Here is a 24,514-nt window from a genome sequence, read left to right as displayed (position 1 = left end):
TGGTTACGTAAAATATCAAAACATATATTTTAATTTCATTTAATACCATTTAATTGTTATTTATCCATGTTCGTTCTTGATTCGACCCCATAAATTAAAACCCAGGCATATTGAATCCGATGACCTAGCTAGCCATGGAAATATGCCGCTCCAGCGTCTCTATCTACTAAAGTAAGTGGTATCCAAGAAGCCCCACACATTCATAGCAAAATATGCGACACAACTGCAGCAAACTACATTATATACACCAACTGCATTCATGTTGATGAAATTGCAACAATTTATTATATTTTTTTTATGCAAAAGCGCAATATATGTTATGATGCCAAACAGCGCCTCTAGCTACCACGAAAAAAATGATGGAAACAAAATTTAAACTGGAGATCATTAAGAAAAAAAAGCTCTCTTAAACGAGCCCTAGTTTGTTAAAATCGGTTAACCTAAACCAGAGTTATCCTTATTTTAATAAAAGCAAGTTTAACCTTCCACCACCACTTTATTTTATGAGATAGAGCAAAACACTCTATATCAAAAAAATTACAAATTTCTCGATGATTACAATAGTAATATTTAAAATACCTGTTCACCTGCATATTTTTGAGAAAAACCCTGTTTTCTGATTGGCTATAAGCGAAACGCCCCCTAGCGGACATTTTTCGAACTTGAAAATAATTTCCAGCGATTTCTCTTGGTCTATTTACTTATTAGAATTAATTCATAAAGTAATTTCTGAGATACAGCCGGCGTTCATTCTTAATTGGCCACCCGGTACATGCATACACTACAAAAGTATACGAGTATACCTACATTGACTCTAAAATATTAGATATCATAGTTATTTAAAAACTGATAAAAAGTCTTAAATTTTACATTTTGGTTATCTGTCGATAAATAGATACACCTCTATTGTTATGTCGACAACTGTCGTCAGATTGTACTGACTCTTGAACTTGATGAACTGACACGGTACCAGATTTATGTATTTGAATTAAAACAAATTATGGCAACTGTTAGATTTGTACCGCGTTACAATTTTACCCGCTCTCCCTACTAACATGGTTAGGGAAACGTGCGCCCATCAGAGCAAATGTAAAGTGTTTTGCTGTATTGTCAGGTATTGTGGTGAATTAGTAATTTATTTTGCTGTTGTAACACCAAAGGTTCAAAAAATAGTAAAATTGTGTTCATTCTTACGTATCAAATTGCGGTACTCATTTATTGAAACAAAATTTCTGATATCTGTCAGAACAGGCCTTTAAATAGATTCCAAAAAGAAATTCTAACAACCTTATAAACTAATCTAAGACCCCTAACGGTACGAAAACAAGAGCAGTGTACTGTTTTCTCAAGATCCAATAGATCTTCTTCACCGGGTACCCTGTCGAAACCCGATACGAAATTATATGGGTTCTCTATGTAACAGGTGGTGTCTGTATTCTGTATGTGAGTGGCGAACAGTGGGCCAGATTTCTTGCATACGTTGTTGTCAGATCTTGCACTGTTCGAAATGCTATATTTCTTCTTTACATATTAGTTTGTTACTTAAATGAAAAACACACACAATAGAAAATTTTAAATTCCATAAACCATAATTAAGCGACTTTTATTTTTTCTTCATCTCAAACAGAGCTGCAACAAGTCAGTTTTAAAAAGACTTAAGTCTTAAGTCATTTCTAAAATCAAAATGAATTAAGTATTAAGTCAAATTCTACAGAAAGTTCAAATGATTTAAGTTTTAAGTCTTTGACTTAAGTCATTTAAAATTATTTTTTTTAAATTTAAATGTAATTAAATAGCGAAAAGCAAATAAATTACGGAAGCGAAGTATACATATACATACATACTGCCATTACTCGCCGACGAGTATTCGACACGCATCAAAAGATGGTCACGCAAGGCGTTTTCTTTCATGACCTTTTCTGTGACTGAAAAGCCCGATACGTGATGTTATTTGCCTACCGCACTCCGGACATTCAAAAATCTCATTGCTTTGTTGCCTCTTTACTTTTTGATTGTCGCTGTTAACTGAGGTTACAATTCTTCTCCATTGAGTTCTATTGTGAACTGCTTCTTCCCAATGATTCTGCATGTTAATCCCCTTTAAGTTTTCGTGGAAAATGTCCTTGTACCTTTTGAGTTGTCTACCCGGCCTCCTCTTACCGTCTACAAGTTCACCGTAAAGCAGAGATTTTGGTATGCGGTTTTCTTGCATTCTGCATACGTGACCAGCCCATCTTAAGCGGGATTTTGTAACCATGACTTCAATACTCTCGCAGTTAGCTTTTTGAAAGACCGATACGTTTGTGACATGATGGAACCACCGGATTCTTAAGAGTTGTCTAAGGTGTCTCTGTTGCAACCTGTTTAATGCCCTCATGTGTCGGCGGTACGGCACCCAGGTTTCGCTCCCATATAACAAGGTGGGGATTATAATTGCTCGGTACACTGCCAGTTTCGTTTTTGTACTCAAGTCATGATTGTAGAAAACCCTGTCTTTTAATTTCCAGAATGATCTTGAGGCGCTGCTAATACGGCGCTGAATTTCAGATTCATACATATTCCAATAGTTCCTCTCCGATTTTTACAGCATTGTTATGATCTTTTACAGCATTGTTATGAAGCGAAGTATGGCTGTTGAAAAGCAGAACGGAGAACATGCTGTTAGATCGAAATGGATTACTGGAGGAGATCTGCTTAAAAATCGAAAAGAGAAAAAATAACCAACGATAGAGTCAGAGAGATTATAGAAGCAGAACACACCATTGGGGACAACATAAGAAGAAAACAACTCATGATTTGGTCATGTGCAACGAATGCCTAACCACAGAATACCAAAACAAATTTTACTGTGGACACCGCGAGGCAGAAATAAAAGAGGAAGGCCACGACTAAGCTGGAGGGAGGGTGTGGATAAAGAACTGGAAAATAAAGAAATACCTGATAATCTCTGGCTAAATAGAGAAGAGTGGAGGTTAGGTGTCGAAAAACGTCGTAAAACGTTCTGAACAGACTTATATATACACTTAAGTCATTTTCGAGACCATTTTATTTCAAGTCAAGTAATTTTTGTAAAGACTTAAATCAATATAACGTTATTTAACTTCAGAATATTACCGTCACATTTTACTTTTTAATTTCTATTTAAAAATAAACAATGAACTATTTTACATGTAGGTCGAAAGACAGGGGGACCCGCGAAGGCTGGGACCCGGCTGGGCAATCGCCACCCTGACTATATGGCCAGTCCGACTCTGGTCTTGCATTTGTTGCAAAATCGACTTGTTTTTATTACTGCGCTATCTGTGGACAATTTTTTTACAACTAATAGGAATAGAGTTCACTTCAAAAATATTTTTGTTTCTCGTGTGAACAGGTTTTGCGTACTTAAGGAGTTTTCAATGTAAAGTGTCGATATCAAGATAGTACCATATGATGAACGGCGTCCAGTTGGCTTGGAAATGACGATCGATGACATTCCCTATATAATTTTACATATATAAAAATGACGGAGATCTTCATTTCATATACCATAGCTGACTCTGTTTTTTCGATCATACTGTATTAGAGCCCTTTGTAAGTTCTTTATTGAATGTGTTCTTATAGTGGTGTTTTAATTTTTACTTCCATTTATATTATTTAGTTCCGAGGTGAGTGGCTTGTATCTGTTTGTGTCAACTGGTTTACAAAAATAATAATAAATCGCTTTTATATACTACTCTATATCTTAACTTTTCAACCGTGGTGGAGAGAATTCAAATACCCCATATATGGTTTAAATAAGCCGAAGTCACTTTGAAATAAAGACAAAACTAATGTCAAAAATAAGAAATACTAAAATCTGTTAAAACAAAAATCATGTTAACGACCAACAAGGATTTCTAAACACATTTTTTATTACCCCTATTGTAAACTCTCTAAACCCACCCCCATAGCAAACATATATGTATAGTTACAGTGTAGTTAGTCGATTAGTTTTTAAAAAACTTTTGAAAAGGCGTAAGAAGCCGAAACATATACATATGTAGAGTTAAAGTTACTCTTATTAAAAAAAATGATACATATAAAAGCGTGTTTTATTAAAGTACTAATATTAAACTGGAATTCATGCCGGATCGGTAATACGACATAATAGAATTTTAGTTATGATTGTTACCTTAAAAACTAATGATGACAACTGGAGAAAAATCAGAGAAAGATTTTAAACACATCCTCTACTTTTTTCAGTTGGTCATTGATTAATAAATACTGCACTGTTTTTAAACATAGTTCTACTTAAAGAATTTTTTAAGTTTTACTCTCTTAGACTAGTGTCTATAATAATGGTTAATAATACTTCCCAATGAGGTTAATGTTACACATGGCAACCCTGTGGTAGACAAGAGCCTGCGCCACCTCTGCACTTCATCAGAGACGTAGGCGATTCCATGAATCTACTATTTTTTCTATCGATAATTTATAGATTCGTATATTCTCTATGAGCTTACAGACTGTGTGGTACAGCGTTTTATGCGAATACTAAATATAAAAGCTGTAGAATATACAAAATTTAATCATCCATTTCTCTCAAAATAGTATCTAAACAAATATTGATGTTGATAGAGCATGAATTGATTTTTCCAATTATTTTTTGATTTACTTTTAAGCGAATATAAATTAAAACTAGAATTTTATTGAGTGAAAAATCTGAGTAATTTTATGTATTTGTAAAAACAAACAAAACGGATAATGGTCATATTTTTGAATTAGCATGTGTTTTAGGTAATTTTTCTGTAGAAAAAATAAATTTTTCTCTTCAAAAAAATACCGCAATAAATATGAAAATATGGAAAAGTTAATTATGTACAAAATCTGATCGAATTATCAGTAACTAGTGCTGTATCCCTAACAGCAAATAACAATCTGTCGTTGATTTTTATCTCACTTTAATACACGATGTTGTAAAAGATAGCAAAATAAAACACCAAACCAAAACACTTACATGTCTAGTTGTCGTTTACAATCACGAAAGCCCCGCCAGACTCACAAGTCAGGTTATACATTTCGTATTTTTTAATGCGAACATTTTTGACACTCTTCAATTTCGTGATTTTCAATATAGTAAAATCGAGAAACATTACTCTTAATTTCAAAAATTGCTCTAGATCCAAAAACATTTATATGAGATGAGAAGTTTAGGACAAGGCACCTTGACCAGCTTTTTAGGGTTCCGTACCCAAAGGGGTCCCGTACTACCTAAGGTCCCGTACTACCTAAGACTTCACTGTCCGTCCGTCCGTCCGTCTGTCACAAAGGTCTATCTTATGAACCGTTATAGCTAGACAATTGAAATTTTCACAGATAATGTATCTATGTTGCCGCTATAAGAACAAATACTAAAAACAGATTTAAATAAATGTTTATAAATAAAAAGTACTTTCACTGAACATTATCTTTTAAGTAAGAATTTTACATAGAATCTTTCAAGTCCTCGGTGGCCGCGTGGTTAAAGCGTTAGGACTTTACGCAGCTATGACGTTGGAGCCGTAGTAAGGCAGGTTCGAATCATAGTCAAGGCGACTTTTTTTAATCGTTTTTTTTTTTATTTTTACATATTTCTACATATTTATTTTGTCTTTTTACATATTTATTATTGATTAATACAATTTTTAGTAACGTGTTTCTTCATTTTTTTTAATTACTTATACGCGCATTCAAAATTGCAGCTAAATCAAAATAAAGTTTATAATAATATAGTGTCTAATGTTGTATAGATAAAGAATGGTACGGAACCATTCGTGCGCGAGTCCGACTCGCACTTGACCATTTTTTTATTCCTATAACTCAAAAACTAAAGGAGATACAAAATAAAGTCAAGAATCGATTTTGTAGAGAATTAAATTTTCTACAACAAATATTTGACATTTATTAAAACAACTTTATTATATATCACTAAAAATTACAAAGTTATTTGCGAATGAAGTGTTTTGATGATGGACGGACTAAAACCTTGTTTTTTGGATTACCGGGGTCACAATGTTGAGAAAAGTGTTTTTGGACATAGTCAAATCTCGCCCTAAGCCAATACTTTTCGAACCATAAATTATGAAAAGTAAAAGCATGCAGAAATGACAACAATCACCTGTATAATTGAACATACTGATTAGCGCGCCTGACGGGCATTGGACGAGTCTGGCAAGGCTTTCGTAATGTTTCACATGAGCCAGACTATATTTCCAGCTGTAATTATAATATAAACTATCATCTGACAAATTTTTAGGGCTGCGAAAATTAAATAATTTTTTTTTCTTAACTGCACAACATCTCTCACTAATAGAACTATTTTTCTCGCTGGAAAAAAAAGTATATTTGTACTTTATAGCGCGTTGTTCGCTCCAACCCTTGGGATCCCCCCCCCCCTCCTCTACGTATGTATGAAATTTGCTTAGAATAAGATACCGAATAATTCTATCGGTGTTTGCTGACTGGGAAAATAAGTACCGAAAATCTTCACTGCTTCCTGGACTATTACTTTTACACTGGACGCGCGTTTCGCTAACCATGTTAGCATCATCAGTAGACAGTAGATGATTAAAACTATCAGCCCAAAACTCAATACCTCAAAACTGCAAAAATATGAATAATACCAAATCACAAAATCATTGTTGACCTGTGTAATCATTAATACCATTACATGTAATATATTATGTCTGTTCAACGACTCAGGGAAGATTTCGACAGACGACATCCAAAAAATTATAAAAAACACAATTTGTCTGTGAATGACAACTGACACAACTATCACTGTCAGGGCTCCTCGCGTGGGCAGATTATAATAATCAAATAATAATCATATACGACCTACGTTAATATTTTTTTTTAAATAAAAGTGGCAATCTACCATTTTTCCATTTGTAAAGTTTTATCCATATAAATGAGTATTATTTATATGGGTTTATCTATTTATATTAATCTGAGCGAGAAACCAGAAAGCAAGTTATTTATATGTTAGAATGCCTCTAGGTTTTCATATCATATCTAAGGTATTAATATTATTGATAATGATTTATCAGAAATATTGAAAAGGATGTAATCTGACCTTGTCAGAGGTAAAGGTATTCAAGTATTTTTAATACAAAAACGTTTAAAAAATTGATATTGTGCTAGGGAGTATGTTTGTTACAGGCAGTACGCAGATATGTTTGTACGAAAACAGATAAGATATACCATTATCATTGCGTTGTTACGAGATATGTACATAAATGCTTTGGATAAATTAGATTATGGAGTACACCACACATCATACGATCAAAGATTTGACTGAATGAATGAATTATTCGTATTTTTAATTTGTATATAACTGATGGGTATACTTGTAAAAAAATCTCATACTGGAGACATTAGTCTTGACTTGAAGTCAAGCATTTGTCAATAGTATTTAATATTTACAATGCTAACTGATAAAACCATCTATAGTCTATCTTATATCTATCTTTTCTTGTCTTATAGCCATTGTCATCACAGTACTACACCATCCGTCAAAGTGATCAAAATTGTAATTTTTTTAAATAAAATAATGTTATAAAGTACACAAAAAGAAGTTAATAGTTTTGTTTTTCATACAATTTTTCAAGAATATTTTAAAATTCTATTGAAATTTTCTTTTTAACCACACTTTGATGAACCCTAAAAATGATTACCATAATACCATATGATCTCGATCTAGTGCATATGCATCTAAAAATCATTGCATGTCATCTCATACAATAATAAATTATGTGTAACAATAGAAACATAACAATCGTATCGTTTTGAGATAGATATTATTGTTCTTTATACTTATTATTTACCGGGTGGCATCTCAAAAGTGGCTCACCCTTATAACTTTTTTATTTTTTCAGATAAAAAAAAGAGATTTGGTATGTTTGTATATGACATGACATAAATTAGGATTAATTGACGTATTCAATTGTTTTCGGTCACTTCCGGTTTCACCGGAAATGACTACAACTTTTGATTTTTAAATAGCACCCGCGGATTTTTTTTTACTTTATTCGATAGAAAATAAATAATAGAATACGAAATAATAGAAAACTCTGAATAGAATGACATATCATATGTCAACTTTTGACATTTTCGAATATGGTTTATTTGGAATTGCAACATGCAATACATAGCGATAATTTGTCTAGCTAGCTCATCGGCTTTTTCGTTGCCTTGGATGCCATTGAAGCCCGGCACCCAGAATAATTTAATTCTGTTCCTTCCTGCCAAAGGTCCCAGTTCACCTAGGCATTCCCAGACGAGTCTCGACGATACCTTTGGGCTTATAACCCCCCCAAGTGCCACCTGCCTGTCTGAACATAGGTACATATATTGATGAGCTTACCTAAATAAGCTCTTCTATTGTTTTCTCTCGCACATTGTAAAATGGTGAAGATTTCTGCCTGGAATACAGTTGAGTATTTACTCAAAGAAAAGAATAAGCTTACCCTTGGTCTTTTCCCAAATACTCCAGCTCCTGTTCCTTCAGCGGTCTTTGACCCATCCTTATACCAGGTTAATCCATCCCGAAGAAATGTTATATCTGTCCACATTCCTCGATCCATTTTGTTCACCTCGAATGGGTTGTAGTAGTACTTAATAAAGAGGGGTCATTTGGTCCGATCTCATTTGGAGTAAAGGCCCCTCGTTAGAATCACCGGAAAAATTTTTCATCAAGTTTAAAGTGTAATATTTTTTTTTACTTTTAGCCCTATTTTTATGATTTTTTTAGCAAACTGTGTAGCATTTTTTATTTCCTTTAATAAAATTGAATTTAAAAATCTATTTTTATTTAAATTTCTTAGTATTGGCGCCATCTATTTGCTAGATGCCAAAGATACCAAACTTCATTTCTTACAGTTTACTTGTCTTGTTTATTAGCGCCATCTATTCGCTATATGCCAAACTTCCTTAATTACATTTCTCTTGTTCCGATATTTAATTTTTATTAGCGCATCTATTCGCTAGATGTCAAACTTCATTTTTTTGCTTTGGTTCTGAAACGGAGAAGAAGGTCTTTCTTTCTGGGAATTTGGATCTGAAAAAGACGCGTGTTTCGGCGTCCGACAAATTTTCCAGTGAAAAGCACTCTGCATCCACTTTTCGATTTCGATTGCATGGGTATCCGATTTGGAGATTTGAAAACCTTGTAAAGTATGCAATCCAGAGTATAGATCGTATTTGTTTGCTTTCTTTATGGAATGATCACCGTAAGTTTATCCGCCATTTTATATAGCCCTATCTAACTAAATTCTATTTCAGTTATTTCCGTTTGTTATTTCGTTTACTTGAGTATTTAATTACTGGTTTGGATCGGCATATGGTTTGAATATATTTATGTAAAGCTGATTTTCAGACCGTAAGTTGTTTCTTTTATTGAGTATCTGTCCTGAGAACTATTTTTTATTTATAGAGTAAAACTACCACATGATATTAAGTAACTACCACATGGTACTCAGTAATTACCACATGGTATGCAGTTATAGTGCAGTAATTATTGTATGTTTCACCCACTTTCATTTTGTGTGGACCTATGCAGACCTTAAGACAGTGTTCCTGACATTACAATCGTTCTTTTGGCTAATATCGAAGACTTCTCCTGCCATAGTCATCTGCATCCACTTCTGTTAGTCTGGAGAATACCTACCTACCTATTTACATCATAAGAAACTATATACAGATAAGTCTTAAGTTTGATACACAAGGTACGCTTTTATTTTATAATTTTTGAGACAACAGATTTAATAACCTGGTAAATTATCACTATTTATCTCACATATTGTAGTCAAAATTATTTTTTATTTAACGTTATAAGTTATAATTTGATTCGTAGAGTACACTCTTACTTAGCTATGATATTTTATATGAAAATTATTAACACGTATTCATTTTAAAGGTTTTTGTACACGACATGTTTCGAAACATCATCGTATTGAGACGTACATAAATTTCACCTGTTTTTATTAAGTAGCTTACTTAGTTCAAAGAATACAGTTACTAAATTCAAATCTATTTAAAATAACTTGCGGTTTTATTGGGATCACTGTGACTAATTGATGATACTTGTGTTCGTTTTCAATAAATGTTTAATGTAGGATAATTATTTCTGACTTTTATTCCTGATAAACATAATAGACCCTTAATGCTGTTGATTACTTTATTTTAGCTATGTTGTGATATCGTATTTTTCTTTTTGGTTTCTTACTTTACCACTCTCATAAACAAAGTAAGTGGCGCCCTTTTCACTGTCTTTGACCATACCTATTTGAATTCTTAACATCAATATTAAAATCTCTACAGCCTATATATTATCATTTTTTTTATTTTTTAACAACATTAGAAAGTCACTATGAGTCAGAAGCCTTACCTACGAACCCAGCTTTCCTCTAACCCTGAGCAACGGATTCTTTTTTCATTCTATTTGGGTAACGACAGAAAAGTCGTCACAACTGTATATGAATCTAGCAACTCTAATTCATAAACTCGGTTATTATAAACTTTAGTATTTGGCTTAGGGTTTTTTTCCAATAACAAGGGGCCATCCTCTGCCGGAGACACTGCGACCTATGAGGCCTATTGTGTTCGCCCCCTTTCAATATCTGCACCCATTCTCCTATCCCTGTGCCCTGCACTAACTTATGCAGGTCCTTGATAGGGTCCTGTTCTAGCCTAGCTTACCCAAATAAAGTGTCGTTTGCGATCCAGAGCCTCGCAGTGACATATTATGTGCTCCGCTGTTTTAGGATCTTGATCGCAGAGTCTGCAGCAAAGACTTCCTTGATACAGGTTGAGCTTGTTCGGATAACACTTGACAGCTATGTGTCCAGAGGTAATCAATCATCACAAGGTTGTAATCCGCACTTTATTTCTGCTAAGCATTAGCAGTTCTTTTGCGGTTTTAGAGCTAGGTCCTTGGATAAAGGCCTTGCTGTGCCTGCGCCCCTGTCTGTTTCTCCAGTGGACATTCTGCTTTTCCCTGATCCAGAATTTTAGTGCACTACGGACCATACATTTGGGTATTCCCAGTACTGGCCCTGGACCAAGGTAGGATGCTTGTCTCTGGACCAAGATAGAATCCTTGTCTAGCTAGCTCATCGGCTTTTTCGTTGCTTTGAATACCACTGAGGCCCGGCACCCAGAATAATTTAATTCTGTTCCTTCGTGCCAGAGGTTAGGTTTGGTTTGACCAGTTCACCTAGGCATACCCAGACGAGTCTCGACGAATCCTTTGGGCTCATAAGCGCCCCAAGTGCCGCCTGCCTGTTTGAGCATATATTGATGAGCTTACCTGAATAAGCTCTTTTATTGTTTTCTCTCGCACATTGTAGAATGGCAAAGATTTCTGCCTGGAATACGATACAATTTGTTTTAATTTTATTTTGGATATTTACCCAAAGAAAAGAATAAGCTTACCCTTGGTCTTTTCCCAAATACTCCAGATCCTGTTCCTTCAGCGGTTTCCTTTGACCCGTCTGTATACCAGGTTAATCCATCCTGAAGGAATGTTATATCTGTCCACATTCCTCGATCCATTTTGTTCACCTCGAATGGTTTGTGGTAGTGATAAAGGGGGGTCATTTGGTCTGATCTCATTTGGAGTAGATGCCCCTCGTTAGAATCCCCCATGTTTAAGTGTCCTGTTTCTGTCCTATTTCCCAGAGACAAGACACTTTGTTGTCGATAATGTTCCATTCTTGCCTCCGCCTGGATCACTATGTGAAGAGGTGGAAGGTCCAGAAGCGCCTCCATTGATGCAGTGGGCGTTGATTTCATCGCCTCTGTTATGCTCAGACTAGCAAGTCTTTGCACCTTGCTGAAGCTGAGTATTGTTGTTTGTTCCTTTACCTTAGGCCACCATACCAAGGATGCATATGTTACTGAAGGCCTGACTACTCCAGTGTACAGCGAGTGCACCATCTGTGGTCTGAGGCCCCAGATTTTTCCATGAGGTCGAAAATTTGCTCACGAAAGTATTGTGCAGGGTATTTAAAAGATTAAGATTTATTTAAAAGATTAAAAGGGTAAAATACAACTCTTCGACTAATGCTGTATAATAAGTCAAATACTAAAGTTTATAATAAACTGAGTTTAAGAATTAAAGTTGATATATTTATATACAGTTTGCTAAAAAATAATCAAGGAAATAGGGCTAAAAATAAAAAAAAATATAACATTTTAAACTTGATCAAAAAAATTTCCGTTGCGTTTTTTTGCATCTAAGTTTAAACATTCTTAGATAGTTTATTAGAAATTAATTTATAAATAATTATTTGTGAACAAAAGATTTATTTTGACCTTCCGCCATATCACGTTTTAAAAGTTCACTTTTGTCGATAAAAAATATTTTGTAATATATTAAATAGTATTTTTTTATACATTTGATGATCCATAAAACCTTTTTATATTAAATCTATACAGCCGAATAGATATCGTTCCGGCATATGCCCGAATTAAGGTTGATTCTCACTATACCTTCCGTTTCCATTCCATATCTGTTCCGTATTTTTATTGTATTGGCCCTATACGTAAGCTTCCGTTCCGTATCAGTTCCATACTTTTTATTGTACAATTTATATCATTACGAAGTTTTATTTTAAAAATTTGTATCGTTTGAAAAAGGTAATAGATTTAATTAAGAGGTGAAAGATTAAATAAATATCAGGAAAATTTTAACAGAGCTGGTACAAATGTAAGAACTTGACAACGCTGTTTCCGATACGCTTCAGTCCGTCCGCCAAAAAAATGTATGGAAGGAGAGGATATGGAACGGAAGGGAAACGGAACGGATAGTGTGCACTGTCCTATTCATTTACATGATATAACATTTTACGTGAACGAAAGGGAAGCGGAAGGGAGCTGATATGGAAGGTATAGTGAGAATCAACCTTTACCGAGACACCCGGGTTACTGAAGCTACTTATATTTTATATCTTTAGAAAACAAAAACAACTCAAACATTTTTTTAGTTTATTAATCTAAATTATAGATAAAAATGATTTCACCCTAAAACCCTGATTCTTCCCTGCGCTGCAGCAAGGTATATACGTTAATCATTCTTTCGATCCTGGATTCAACTTTCTTCAATTTTCTTTCTTTTCCCGGATTTTTTCGATTCAACATGGACCTAATTTTTCATCTTTATGAACTCATCTGCATTGTATACTTGTTTCTTGTATAAGGCCATCTCTGGAACAAAAGATCTAAGGTCTTCCTGAAATAGAATCAAGGCCACATATCGTAAAAAAAACGTATTTCCTGCCTTAACTTGAGTTTCTCTAGCAATCAATTTGCCAAAAATGTTGTTTTTGTCCGTGAAATTTCTAATAGAATAGGTAGGTACGTAATCATTTCGTTATTGGCATAAACCAGTTGTACAATGGTAGTTCAAGTTCAGGCTATTCTGCTCTTCTAATTTTTTATCTTTAAAACAATTAGTCATAGATAATGATATTATTTCTGACCCGTGAAATTATTTTAACAAAAAAGTCCATATTTTATCCTTCTTTTTGTTTATGTCAAACACTGTAGATTTTGGAGCCATAACTGCTCCGCAATTTGACGAATAATTTTCCCGAATCAAGATAAGATAATATTTTTAAATTTTTCGGCGAGTGTAAAGCCGGGTCCAGACTATGTAACAAAACATGTTAAATAACAAAGTTTTATAACTTGTTAGAGAAATTCAAGAAAAAGAGTTATAAAACACGATGTTATACAACAGTTTTCTTGTTATATAGCATATATTATGTTATCCATTAGGTGTCGGTAAAGATCAAAGAAAGTTATAAAACTTTGTTTTATAACACGCCGCGCCGCGACTTGTCCACACTTGTTTTATTAAACATTTACTTCAGGACGAGCGGCGCCGGCGTTTGAATTTAGTAATTTTAGTATTGCCAGAACTCTCGCGTTGCATACAGTGATTTTTGTTAATTTTTTTCCGCAATGGAATGGTCGAAAGAACTTACCACTCATATTGAGTTATTTCGTGAGGATCGAGTATTATGGGATCCTACCTTCATGGATTTTAAAAACAAAAATAAAAAACACGACGCATGGACTGAACTAGGTGCAGAATTGAAAACAAATGCAAGTGAATTTGAAAAAAAAAATGCGTTTGAGGTCATTTTAAATACTATACAGCTGCTACTGCTTCGAGCAATAAAATGTACACTCATTTTGTTTAGTTTTGTTTTGTTACATAGTCTGGATGTCTCTGCTATTTTATAACAAGTTATAAAACAAAGTTGTTCAACAAATTTGTTGTATAACTTGATATTTAACATGTTTTGTTTATATAGTCTGGACCCGGCTGAAGAGTTTTATGTGATCGTTTGATTAGAACCCATATTATTTCAGTTCATAAACAAAACGTAAACGTCCCTGCTTGTCCAGAATGGGCAATTCTGAGATTTCACGTATAACATTTTTTTTGCGCCAGGATTTCAGGGTCAAATGTTTTTAATGCCCGATAAATAGCAGTATTCGGATTACTGCAGTGCAGTGCTCGGTCTAGAGACTGTCCGGACTGTTGAAGTTATACTGTATATCGATATATTTTCGAATATATCTTCCAAATATCGATATATTTATTTAAATAGCAACATTCCTAACAACTAATGAAAACGGATTATGAATATCAATTGCACAACTTGTAATCTATCTACCTCTCATTCAGAGCGATATAGCTAATAATATATCGTAACAATATGTAAACATTACTTATGTATATGAGTATTTGCACTTTAATTCAGTCATTTTCAATTAGATTTATCAGAAGTAATCGCATTTATTCAAAAAAAAAAAGTTATCATATACATATGTAGTTATATTGAGTTATATCATTCCTTATAATGGTTAAAACCAATTACAACGATAGATAAATCATTTATATATTTATGCAATAATTCCACAATTACAATGGCATTCAAAACAATTTAGAGCAATATATTATGTGATTAAAAAACCTAATGTTTTATCAAAGTATACAGAATATCAACTTATATCTCCTATAAAGATTTGTTTTATACACCTTCATGAAAGAGCATTTGTGAAAGGTGAAGTAAAACATTTTAAAAGAAAGCTTGATATTATTTTATAAAAAATAGATCAGGTTTCAAGTTGACAGATCAACCATGTATGTGATTTTTATACTGCGTCAAATGGTGGAGAAATCCAGAGAGTTCAGAAAGCCATTCTTTTTGTACTTTGTTGATTTGAAACAGGCATTTGATAGGGTCTGACAGATGTCATAAGGATCCTAAGAGACATCAATATGTCTGAAATCAAAGCAATGTTATTGCAGATTAATAACGCAGCAATTAGATGCAGCTACAAAATGTACCTGTCTCTGTAGGCGCGATATACGAGTCTCAGTCCCACTCTAATATTATTATGGGTCAAATGATCAAACATGTGAATCTCTTGGACATTGAATGCAGAATGGTCAGAAATCCTTGGGCATTGTGTGTACTGCAGATGATACAGTATTGATAGCAGAAAACGACCTACAGCGACTCTTTTACCGACTAACAAATAAAGCTCTCAACATGCAGATATCCATGGAAAAAACTTTATCAATGATAATAGCGAAAGAACCTGTCAGATGCAAACTCGTAATTAAAAACCAAACAGACATCAAGTATCTCAATTTAACTTGATCGTGAATATCTCTGGTAACCGAAATCTCTCAGACGAAGCAAGGTTACAAGCAAACAAAGCCGTCTTATGTAGCCAATGTCTGGCTACTTAAAGGTGGGATTCCCTAGCGACGTCTGGCGTCCGCGTCTCGTCGCAGACTGGAAAAACACAATAAAAAGTAATATATCGCTTTATAAGGAAACAAACCAGTACGCGGAGGGCCGCAACATTTGTTTTATCGTTAGGAAATCAAACCTTAAGAGATACCATATGGAAAAATAAAGTCATGTCAGGGAAAAGTAAAATTCGCATATACAAGAGTTGTGTTAGACCCGTTCTTACCTACACTAAAGAGAGACTTCAGCCGAAACATCAGAATCAAAGACAATACTCAGAACGACAGAAATGAAAGTATTAAGAACAATAATTTTAGTTAGACTAAGAGAGATAATTCGGAACTACGACACTAGAGGAGAACATACAAGACATAGTGAGATGGGGAAGATCAAGAAGGCGTCATTGGAAAGAACGTGTTGAAAAAATGGAGCACAACAGAACAGCAAAATTGGCGCGAACACAAATTACCCAACCACCCAGACCAACGTTAGGCGATCAAAAAGATGGCACCAAAGTTGAATATCTGGGTCACAAGAGGCTTGAATAGCTGTTTTGCACAGAGATAACCCTATTAAAAAATAAGAAGGAGAAGAAAAAATAGATCATATAAACATCATCATCAACCAGCCACTAAACTCCACTGCTGCACATAGGTCTCCCTCGTTTGCTATCATAACTCCCTATCTTGGGCAATTTGCATCCAGTTATTTACTGTGGATGGTTTGACTATATTACTGTGGATGCGTCTTAAATAATAATGTCATCTGGTTGGAGGACGGCCTCTGCTTCTGAATGCATCATGTCTTGGTCTCCATTCTATAATTTTCTTCGACCCTCGATCAACGTTTACCCTTGCAATGTGCCTTGCCCAATTCCATTTTAAAGTTTTTATTTTTTCAGTGGTATCCGTGACGTTTCTTCTGTCTCCCCCCGTACTTCGATTTTCGGTACTTTATCTCTCAGAAATAGCCCCAACAATTGTATTCCATTGCTCTTTGTGTTATTCTGATTTTGCTTGCTACATTTTCTTGGTTAATGTTAAGGTCTCCGCACCATACGCCAGAAAAGGTAGTACACATTGATTGAATATCTTTCTCTTCAAACATATCGGAAGTCCTAAGTCAGTCGGCCTAAGTCAGTCTTATTCATCTGCTGATCCCGCAAGTTTGGCTATCGCGGTTTTGCATATTTCGTGACCCACTTGGAAGCAGTTGTGTCTTCAATTGTTGTTTCTTAACATAAGTACCGCATGATCGAAAAAAAAACGGCGTCCGGCTTGGAAATGACGATCGATGACATTTTCCATATAAAATGACAGCGATGTTCATTTCATAGTCATAGCTGACGCCATTTGTATTCGATTAAACGGTATATTCTAGTGTAAAACTTGGAAAATAAGTTGGTTATAATAATGGTTTTATAATTCGGAAACTTTCTATTTATTTATCTAGTAATGCTAAAACACTCTATTTGAAAGTAAATTAGAGAAAATAGTATGATTGATTGGCAAGTAATGTAAATTTTTGCGATCCGGTAAAATTGTGATGTAAGAGGAGGCTTAGCTTGCCGGAGGTGAGTCAGTAGTTGATATGTCGGCCGGCTGTTGTGTTGTGTTTTGTCATAGAGCTGATATTTGGAGGCTGAAAGTCTTTTGACTATAAACGTTGCAAGTACTGTAAGGCAACAGGTCGTTTGACCAGAAGAAAACCTCTTGTGGTGTGACGTCTTGCCTTCGAGGTTGGTCTTGAGAGTTTGAGGTCTCCCTTGTCTTCTCGATTGACACGATGCGGCGGCGGCGTTGGGGTAGTGAGCTACCCCAATTAGCTTATTCGATTGGGATGCGAATCTGTTTAGCGGCAGAATTGCGTCCGGGGGAAGCCCCTATACTATTTCAGGTGACACTAGCTAGTTGTTGAAAATTATTAACCAATAGATCCGAATAATATTTGAATTAGATGGAAGATATGAAATGTGATATATTGAATAACAATGTCAGTGGGTAGGGGGCGGAGTACCCCCGGGTGAGTCTTACTATTTAACTATCAATTTTATCCAGATCAGTAAATGTTTGTTTTGTTATTTTCATGTACAATGAGAGAGTGCTTGCCAATGACCAAATAAATGGATGTTTGAGGTGAATTTGCATTGTGAGACCCGGTTGAGTAAGCCCCAAAAATATCGATTTTACACTAGCGCCAATGACTAGGTTTGGCATCACTTGGGTTTTTGAGATGTTTATTTTTAGTCCCATTTATTTAGAAGTTGCATTCAATCTTAGTAACATTTCTTGGGCTTTATTTACCCAGTCGGATATCAAGAGTGGATCATCTGCAGGTGATTCAAGTCCTCGCCATTTATATTTATACCCAATTCGTTCCATGGGATGTTGAATAATTTTGGAGAGGTAATGTCGCCTTGGTGAACGCCTTTTTCTTTGAGGAAGTTGTTACTTAATATCTTCATGAAGTTTAACACGAGCTGTAGCGGTCTCATATATGTGATCGTCATCGTGATAGTATGTGATAATCATATAAACATAATATGATTGAAAAAGGCGTTGGTTATAAGTTATAAATATAATATAATCGTGTTTTTATTATTGTTTGGGGATAAGAGTATTTATTCTCTCTTCATAACAAATAGTGTACATTCATATATATAGGTATGCCTGTCTAGTGTGAAACTAAGATAGCAAAGCTGAAACTGCTACATCACTTCCTGCACCAGCCATACTCTATACTTATATATACATATATGTATAATGATAAACAAATTCCTACCAAAATTATTATTACTTATAAAAATTAAACTTTTCTTTAATTTGTTCATTTGCAGATAAAAGGAGCGAAATAAGACTTAAGAATTAAGATAAATACAGGTTATAGTCTTTATAATAAAAATATGCCATTCAGCAATTTCATTGTGACTCACAATTATTTTTTATTACACAATTGGACCTAATTTTATTATCTTATTAGTTTGCGATAACTTCTACGATATATCAAAATAAATTATTTTAAACATTTTATTTTCCAAGGTGATCAGTTTAGCACGTACGTACCTATGTTGTCAATAATTTGTTGAGATCTGATTGAAGCTGACCAGTTTAGCAGTATCGTGAATTTCTTTAAACTTTGGAATATCTTACGGTTGCAGAAATCAAACTGACTTCCTGAAAATCTTTTTATGTTTTTTTTTTCAATTTATCATGTCACTTATCACACATCGGGGCTATATTAAAGAATTGACTGAAAAAGAGCATCGGACATCACTGGAGAGAACTTTCAGCGTTCTACCACTTAATGAAAATACCTACAATTCGTTGACATAACAAAATTTTCAATTGCATCAGACAATAATTCAAAAAGATAAAATATATAGAAATAGGACTTTATAGAGGACACACTCTTTTTAAAAAACACCTTAATAAATTAGTAAGATGCGCAAAGCAGAGCTTAATTTGCAAAGAGATGGAACTCCATTAGACATTGTCTTAATTAAATGCTTATTGAATATATGAAGAGATTCAAAGAGATACTAAAGATTGGCAAAGTTATGCCTGGCAGAGTGCATTAATAACTCCATTAGCATTTAAGGTAAAAGGAGATGACTGGAAAAGTAAAAAATTACTGGTTTAAAGCTAAAAGGAGATTGCTGGAAACAACTAACTTTTAGTGGATAGTGGAGATTGGGACTCCACAAATAAATTTCTTTGTCGTTAATAAAATCACCTGCTTGAAACTATTGCCACTACACCCTAATTGTAAAAAATAGCTTTGCTTGTTCAAGACTTGCTGAAGTTGTAGGTATCTCAAACGGTCAAAATGTGTTTATCAGTATTTCAGTTCTTGGACTGGTTTTTGGACCTGAAGCGTACTGTTGATTGACTTATATCAACATCAACATGTAGTTAGTGCAAGCTCTAACAACTCATATAGAGAGAGGCTTTCAAGAGAAGAAGTATGACGAAAGGGAATGGTCCTAAAATTCATAAGGGTGATGCCCTGTAAGTTAATTGCACAACAACTAAAGTACGTCTACTGGATCTGTGTCTATGAAAGGAATGCGGACAAAAAACATTTAAATAAACAGCAATATATTTTATACGTCGACTTGACGAGTACGTCACCGCAAATCGCTCCGCCCACTCATTTTATTGGCTACTTGCAAATTTGTCGAATTTTTATTGATGGGACGCGTCGTCTAATTTTTTACGTAAAAACATCGAGAGAATATCGTTTCCCCTCTCACGGATACCCCGTAGCTACAGAACGGACAGACGTACTGTAAATAACCTGCTGTCTAGCCGCAAGTTTCAAGTAAGCAAACTATATAATTTAAATGGCGGATTACTGGCCCTTGTCCTTTTCAATTTTACATTGCTGACCTACCGGCCCTATAGTAACCAAGTCGAATGATTTGAACAGTTCGGAAGCAGTGCTCACTCGTGATTTGCAAATGCTAGAAACGTTTCTACATACATGGAGGTTCAAGATCAAAGCAGAAAAACAGAATCTACTACGTTTCATCTAAGCAATAAATATGTGAATTACAGGCCGCAAATTGAATTCAGAAATCAGGTATTGCAATACAACCACAGATTAGGCATACTATAAGTATACAGATAAAAATCTTGTTCCTAATTCGTGGTACGAAAATTGTTTTTTATGACGATGAGCAAACGAATAAAATTTCCTGTGCGCAAAAATAAACTCACGTTTAAACAGCGTAATAACTGGGCCGGTCAGGCGCTGTGCACAATTTTGCGGCCATAAGTGGGCGTGCTATGTGCGCAAACTAGTAACTAGTGCGCTACTCCGAAAATTGAAACCACGAAAAACAATGCTTTTGACGATAAGTTTATAATCTGTATAATCTGTGATACAACCATCTCCCAAAATATCTTGGCGTGACACTGGATCGCTCTCTAACATATAAACAGCATCTAACTAAAATGGCCTCCAAGTTGAAAACTAGAAACAACGTGCTTCTCAGACTATCTGGAACAAGTTGGGGAGTAAACGCACCAGTCCTAAAAACTACTGCGCTTTCACTCGTATACTCGGTCGCAGAGTCGTACTGCTGTCCTGTATGGGTCAATAGTGCTCACACAAATATTATTTATACCCAGCTGAACGAAGCTATGAAGACAATCAGGCACAGTGAAGCCCACACCGACACAATATCTGCATGTTCTGTCCAATATTGAGCCCCTGGAAATACCAAGGAGTCTCCAAGCAGCACTAAAAAAAGAATGGAGAAAATGTTCTGCAGATCCTGACTTACCATTACACCAGGATTGTCTAGATAACTAAAGGCAAAGGCTAAAGTCTAGGAGTCCTTCTTGGAAACTGGGCGAAAGACTCATCCATGAAGATTTTCTACCTCAAGCAGCCTGGCAGAACGAATGGTATATGTCAACCCCCGACTCGGCAAACCTAATTAGCTATCCGACGCAAAAGACCCCGGGATTCAATCTCCCCAGAAGGACCTAAATGACCCTCAACCGTATATATACGTACTGGTCACGGAAGATGCCAGTATATTAAGTATAAGTTGGGAAATATCATAGGATGCTCGCTGTGATTGCGGGCACCAACAACGGAAGGCAATAAACAGGAGGCGGTTGACTGTATGAAGGCGCTAGATATCCACCTTTAATCCAACACAGTCACTTCACCAAATTTTAGTTCGTAATTTTTATATGTACATATCTATTTTTTATATTGTATTGTTCTATCTGTTGGGACTTGATGTTTGGCAACAATTGTGTATGTTGTTGTACCTATGTATATTTTATTATTGTTAATATTGTCAATGGTATCATTTGCTGCCACACGATATACCAGGTGCGTTCCAAAAGTGGCTCACCCTAATCCCTTTTTTTATTTTTTCAGTTAAAAAAACGAGATTTGTTGTGTTAGTAGGTATATGACATATGTAAATTAGGATTGATTGACGTATTCAATTGTTTTCGGTCACTTCCTGTTTCACCGGAAATGACTACAACTTTTGATTTTTAAATGGCACCCTCAGTATTTTTTTACTTTATTCGATAGAAAATAACACTCTGATGAATAAAATGTCATATGTCAACTTTCGACATTTTCGCATATGATTTATTTGAAATTATAACTTGCGGTTCGTAACGAAAATTTGACTCGAAATACCAAGTGTGTGGTATCAAAGAAATTATTCGTAAAAAAATGCTTTTTCCAAATATGCTAATGAGCCACCATCGTTCCATTTGAAAAAATTGAGATATGATTAAAAATACGATTTGGGCATTTTTTAACCGGCCAGGACAAGACACTAAAAATTAAAATGATTAAATTAGACGATCAAATCTATTTTTCCAAGGCTCCTTGATTAAGAATTGGTGTTTTTAACATAGACATGGCATTCTAAATTGAAATTTAAAATACAATTTTTTATTAAGCGAGAATGTCAAAAGTTGACATATGATACGTCATTCTATTCAGAATATAATTTCCTATCGAATAAAGTAAAAATATACCGAGGGTGCCATTTAAAAATCAAAAGTTGTAGTCATTTCCGGTGAAACAGGAGGTGGCCGAAAACAAATGAATACGTCAATCAATCCTAATTTATGTCATATACTAACATACGAAATCTCCTTTTTTATCTGAAAAAATAAAAAAGTTATAGGGGGTGCATATATCTAGTCAATACACTAACAGCTGGTTCGATTGATCATGAAAGTATTGATATGGAAAATCTAATCTCATCGTCCATTCCTAATTCCTAATTCAAAGAATAAATATCCCGGTTGATACATTTTGATTCCCCCTGGTATTTTAGCGTAAATACACTTGGCAAGCACTACTTGCGGACTTAAGTCTGCAGTTGCCAAAAAAAAAAGATGTAACACAGGTAAAAGGTAACCTGCTAGTGTAATAAATCATAACTACGTTAATGTGATAAAAAGAAACACTAAGATGCAAAAAGTACTGGCGCCAGAATTTTTAGTACCAATATACAGCCATAAAATCAGGTAGAGTTGCTTTTCGAAATATTTTTGTAAGGTAAAATGATATTTTTACGTCTCAACGAAGTGCTGATAAAGATTTTTTCCTAGTATTTTATATCAACATTCAGCAACTGTGAAACGCCTTTATCTATTTTTAATTTTGTCACCAACTCAAAAACGCAGTACCTATAATAACAATAAAATTAAGAATAATAAAATTGTTCTAGTACTAGAAGACAATCTCTTATTTTTACATAAGTTTTTTTCCTTAAGTATTTTTGATAAAGCCACTCAAATGCCTATACAGCCCTCCAAGTACGTATAAAAATTGACTCAAGAGAGACAGAATTCCTTCCAGTACTCTAAAATAAACCATTAATACTAATTGATATTAACCACTGCCCAAAGACATGCTATTCAATCGCTTTTTTATATAAATAAATGTAAGTACTACCAGAGTACCACCAAACAAATCATGTAAACAGACTCCTAACCTTACCTTTGGAGTAACGGAGATAATATACGTCTGTTATTGTCCGTGAGGTACTGAAGTTAAAGTCCAAAAAGTGGTACTTCTAAGACACTATAAGAACACTAAATCCTACCCAACCGACGGAACACTAGCAGAGATACACTAGAAAATATTGTTCGTTAAAAAACAAAGTACTAACAGTATCCGAAATAGCTGTCTAGATACGCGGAACAAAAAATCAGACGGTCGCTCGCAGCCCGACGATGAATGAACATGAAACACATGGAAGGGGCCTGACAGTCGAAGCTGATTGGTCGGGCGTTACGTTCGTAGCTAACTTAACTGAATATACGAACGGGCTCAGTAAAGCTACGTTGCCAAGAATCTAAAAGTTTCTAGTTTCTACCAACTTTTGCAATATATTTGGAAATAAATAAAGTTTGAGTAGGAAGAAATACTCGTAGATAGATACCAAAGAGAAGAATCGTCCAATAATATAAATTGTCCTTTCTATCGAAGGTTACCTACATGTCGACATTGAATTTGATAGATCGAATGACTAAATGACTACACAATAAATTGATTAATCCATGTCTGTCTGCATTGTAATAGGTAGGTCTAGTTAAATTGTGCTCAAAAAAGTTTTGGTGTGGTTTTGATTTCTTCTACTTCTATGATTTTTGGGATGCTGAATTCGAATCGAAGGTTTTCCAATAAAATTTGGAGGTTAAATAATGAACTATACAATGAAGTATACAATGAACTATACAATAAACTATACAATGAACTATACAATGGGCTATACAATGAAACATGCAATGAACTATATAATGAAAATATAACTCAAAACTTATGAAGTTTGAGAACTAAATTAGGTACATAAAATTTTCTATAATTTTTGTTATTTAAGTTTTCTTCTGGCAATCTGTTGAGGCTTTCTCTTCCAAGAACTTCTAAGAACCGGGAGGTTCTAGAAAACAAGATCATTATAAAGCCTAGCTACCTATTATATTAGTTATTTTGAAGTAGTATTATTTTTTGAGACTTCCGGAGTTTGCTTTGATAAAATGTTATTACACCATTTACCATTCACAATTTTCCAATTGTAAAATTTTTATTAATACGTTTATTTTTTTTTGGTGTTCTGCAATGTCCATGTATGTTCTATTTGTAATTTTAATGAGGTAATTTTTTTAATTGTATGATGTTTGGTTGGATCTTTTATTATTTGTATATTTTTAGTGTTTACACTCATTTTTTGTGTTTTTGTTTGT

The 24,514-nt window shown here is 34.5% G+C and overlaps 1 protein-coding gene across 1 annotated transcript in view; it reads right to left on the bottom strand.

The window, feature by feature from the left end:
* The window catches only part of LOC115874794 (protein C-ets-1), a 408,685-nt gene extending 385,145 nt beyond the window's left edge, over nucleotides 1–23,540 (bottom strand). The window contains exon 1 of the mRNA XM_030890076.1: nucleotides 23,268–23,540. The gene's annotated coding sequence lies outside the window, so the exon portion shown is untranslated. The remainder of the gene's footprint in view (nucleotides 1–23,267) is intronic.
* Nucleotides 23,541–24,514: the final 974 nt, after the last annotated feature.

This window comes from Sitophilus oryzae, unplaced genomic scaffold, assembly GCF_002938485.1.
Source record: "Sitophilus oryzae breed Bouriz unplaced genomic scaffold, Soryzae_2.0 scaffold_1297_pilon_pilon, whole genome shotgun sequence".
In the NCBI taxonomy this organism is placed as follows: domain Eukaryota; kingdom Metazoa; phylum Arthropoda; class Insecta; order Coleoptera; family Curculionidae; genus Sitophilus; species Sitophilus oryzae.
Note: the sequence above shows the minus strand (reverse complement) of the source record. Positions and strands in the feature narration are given on the sequence as shown.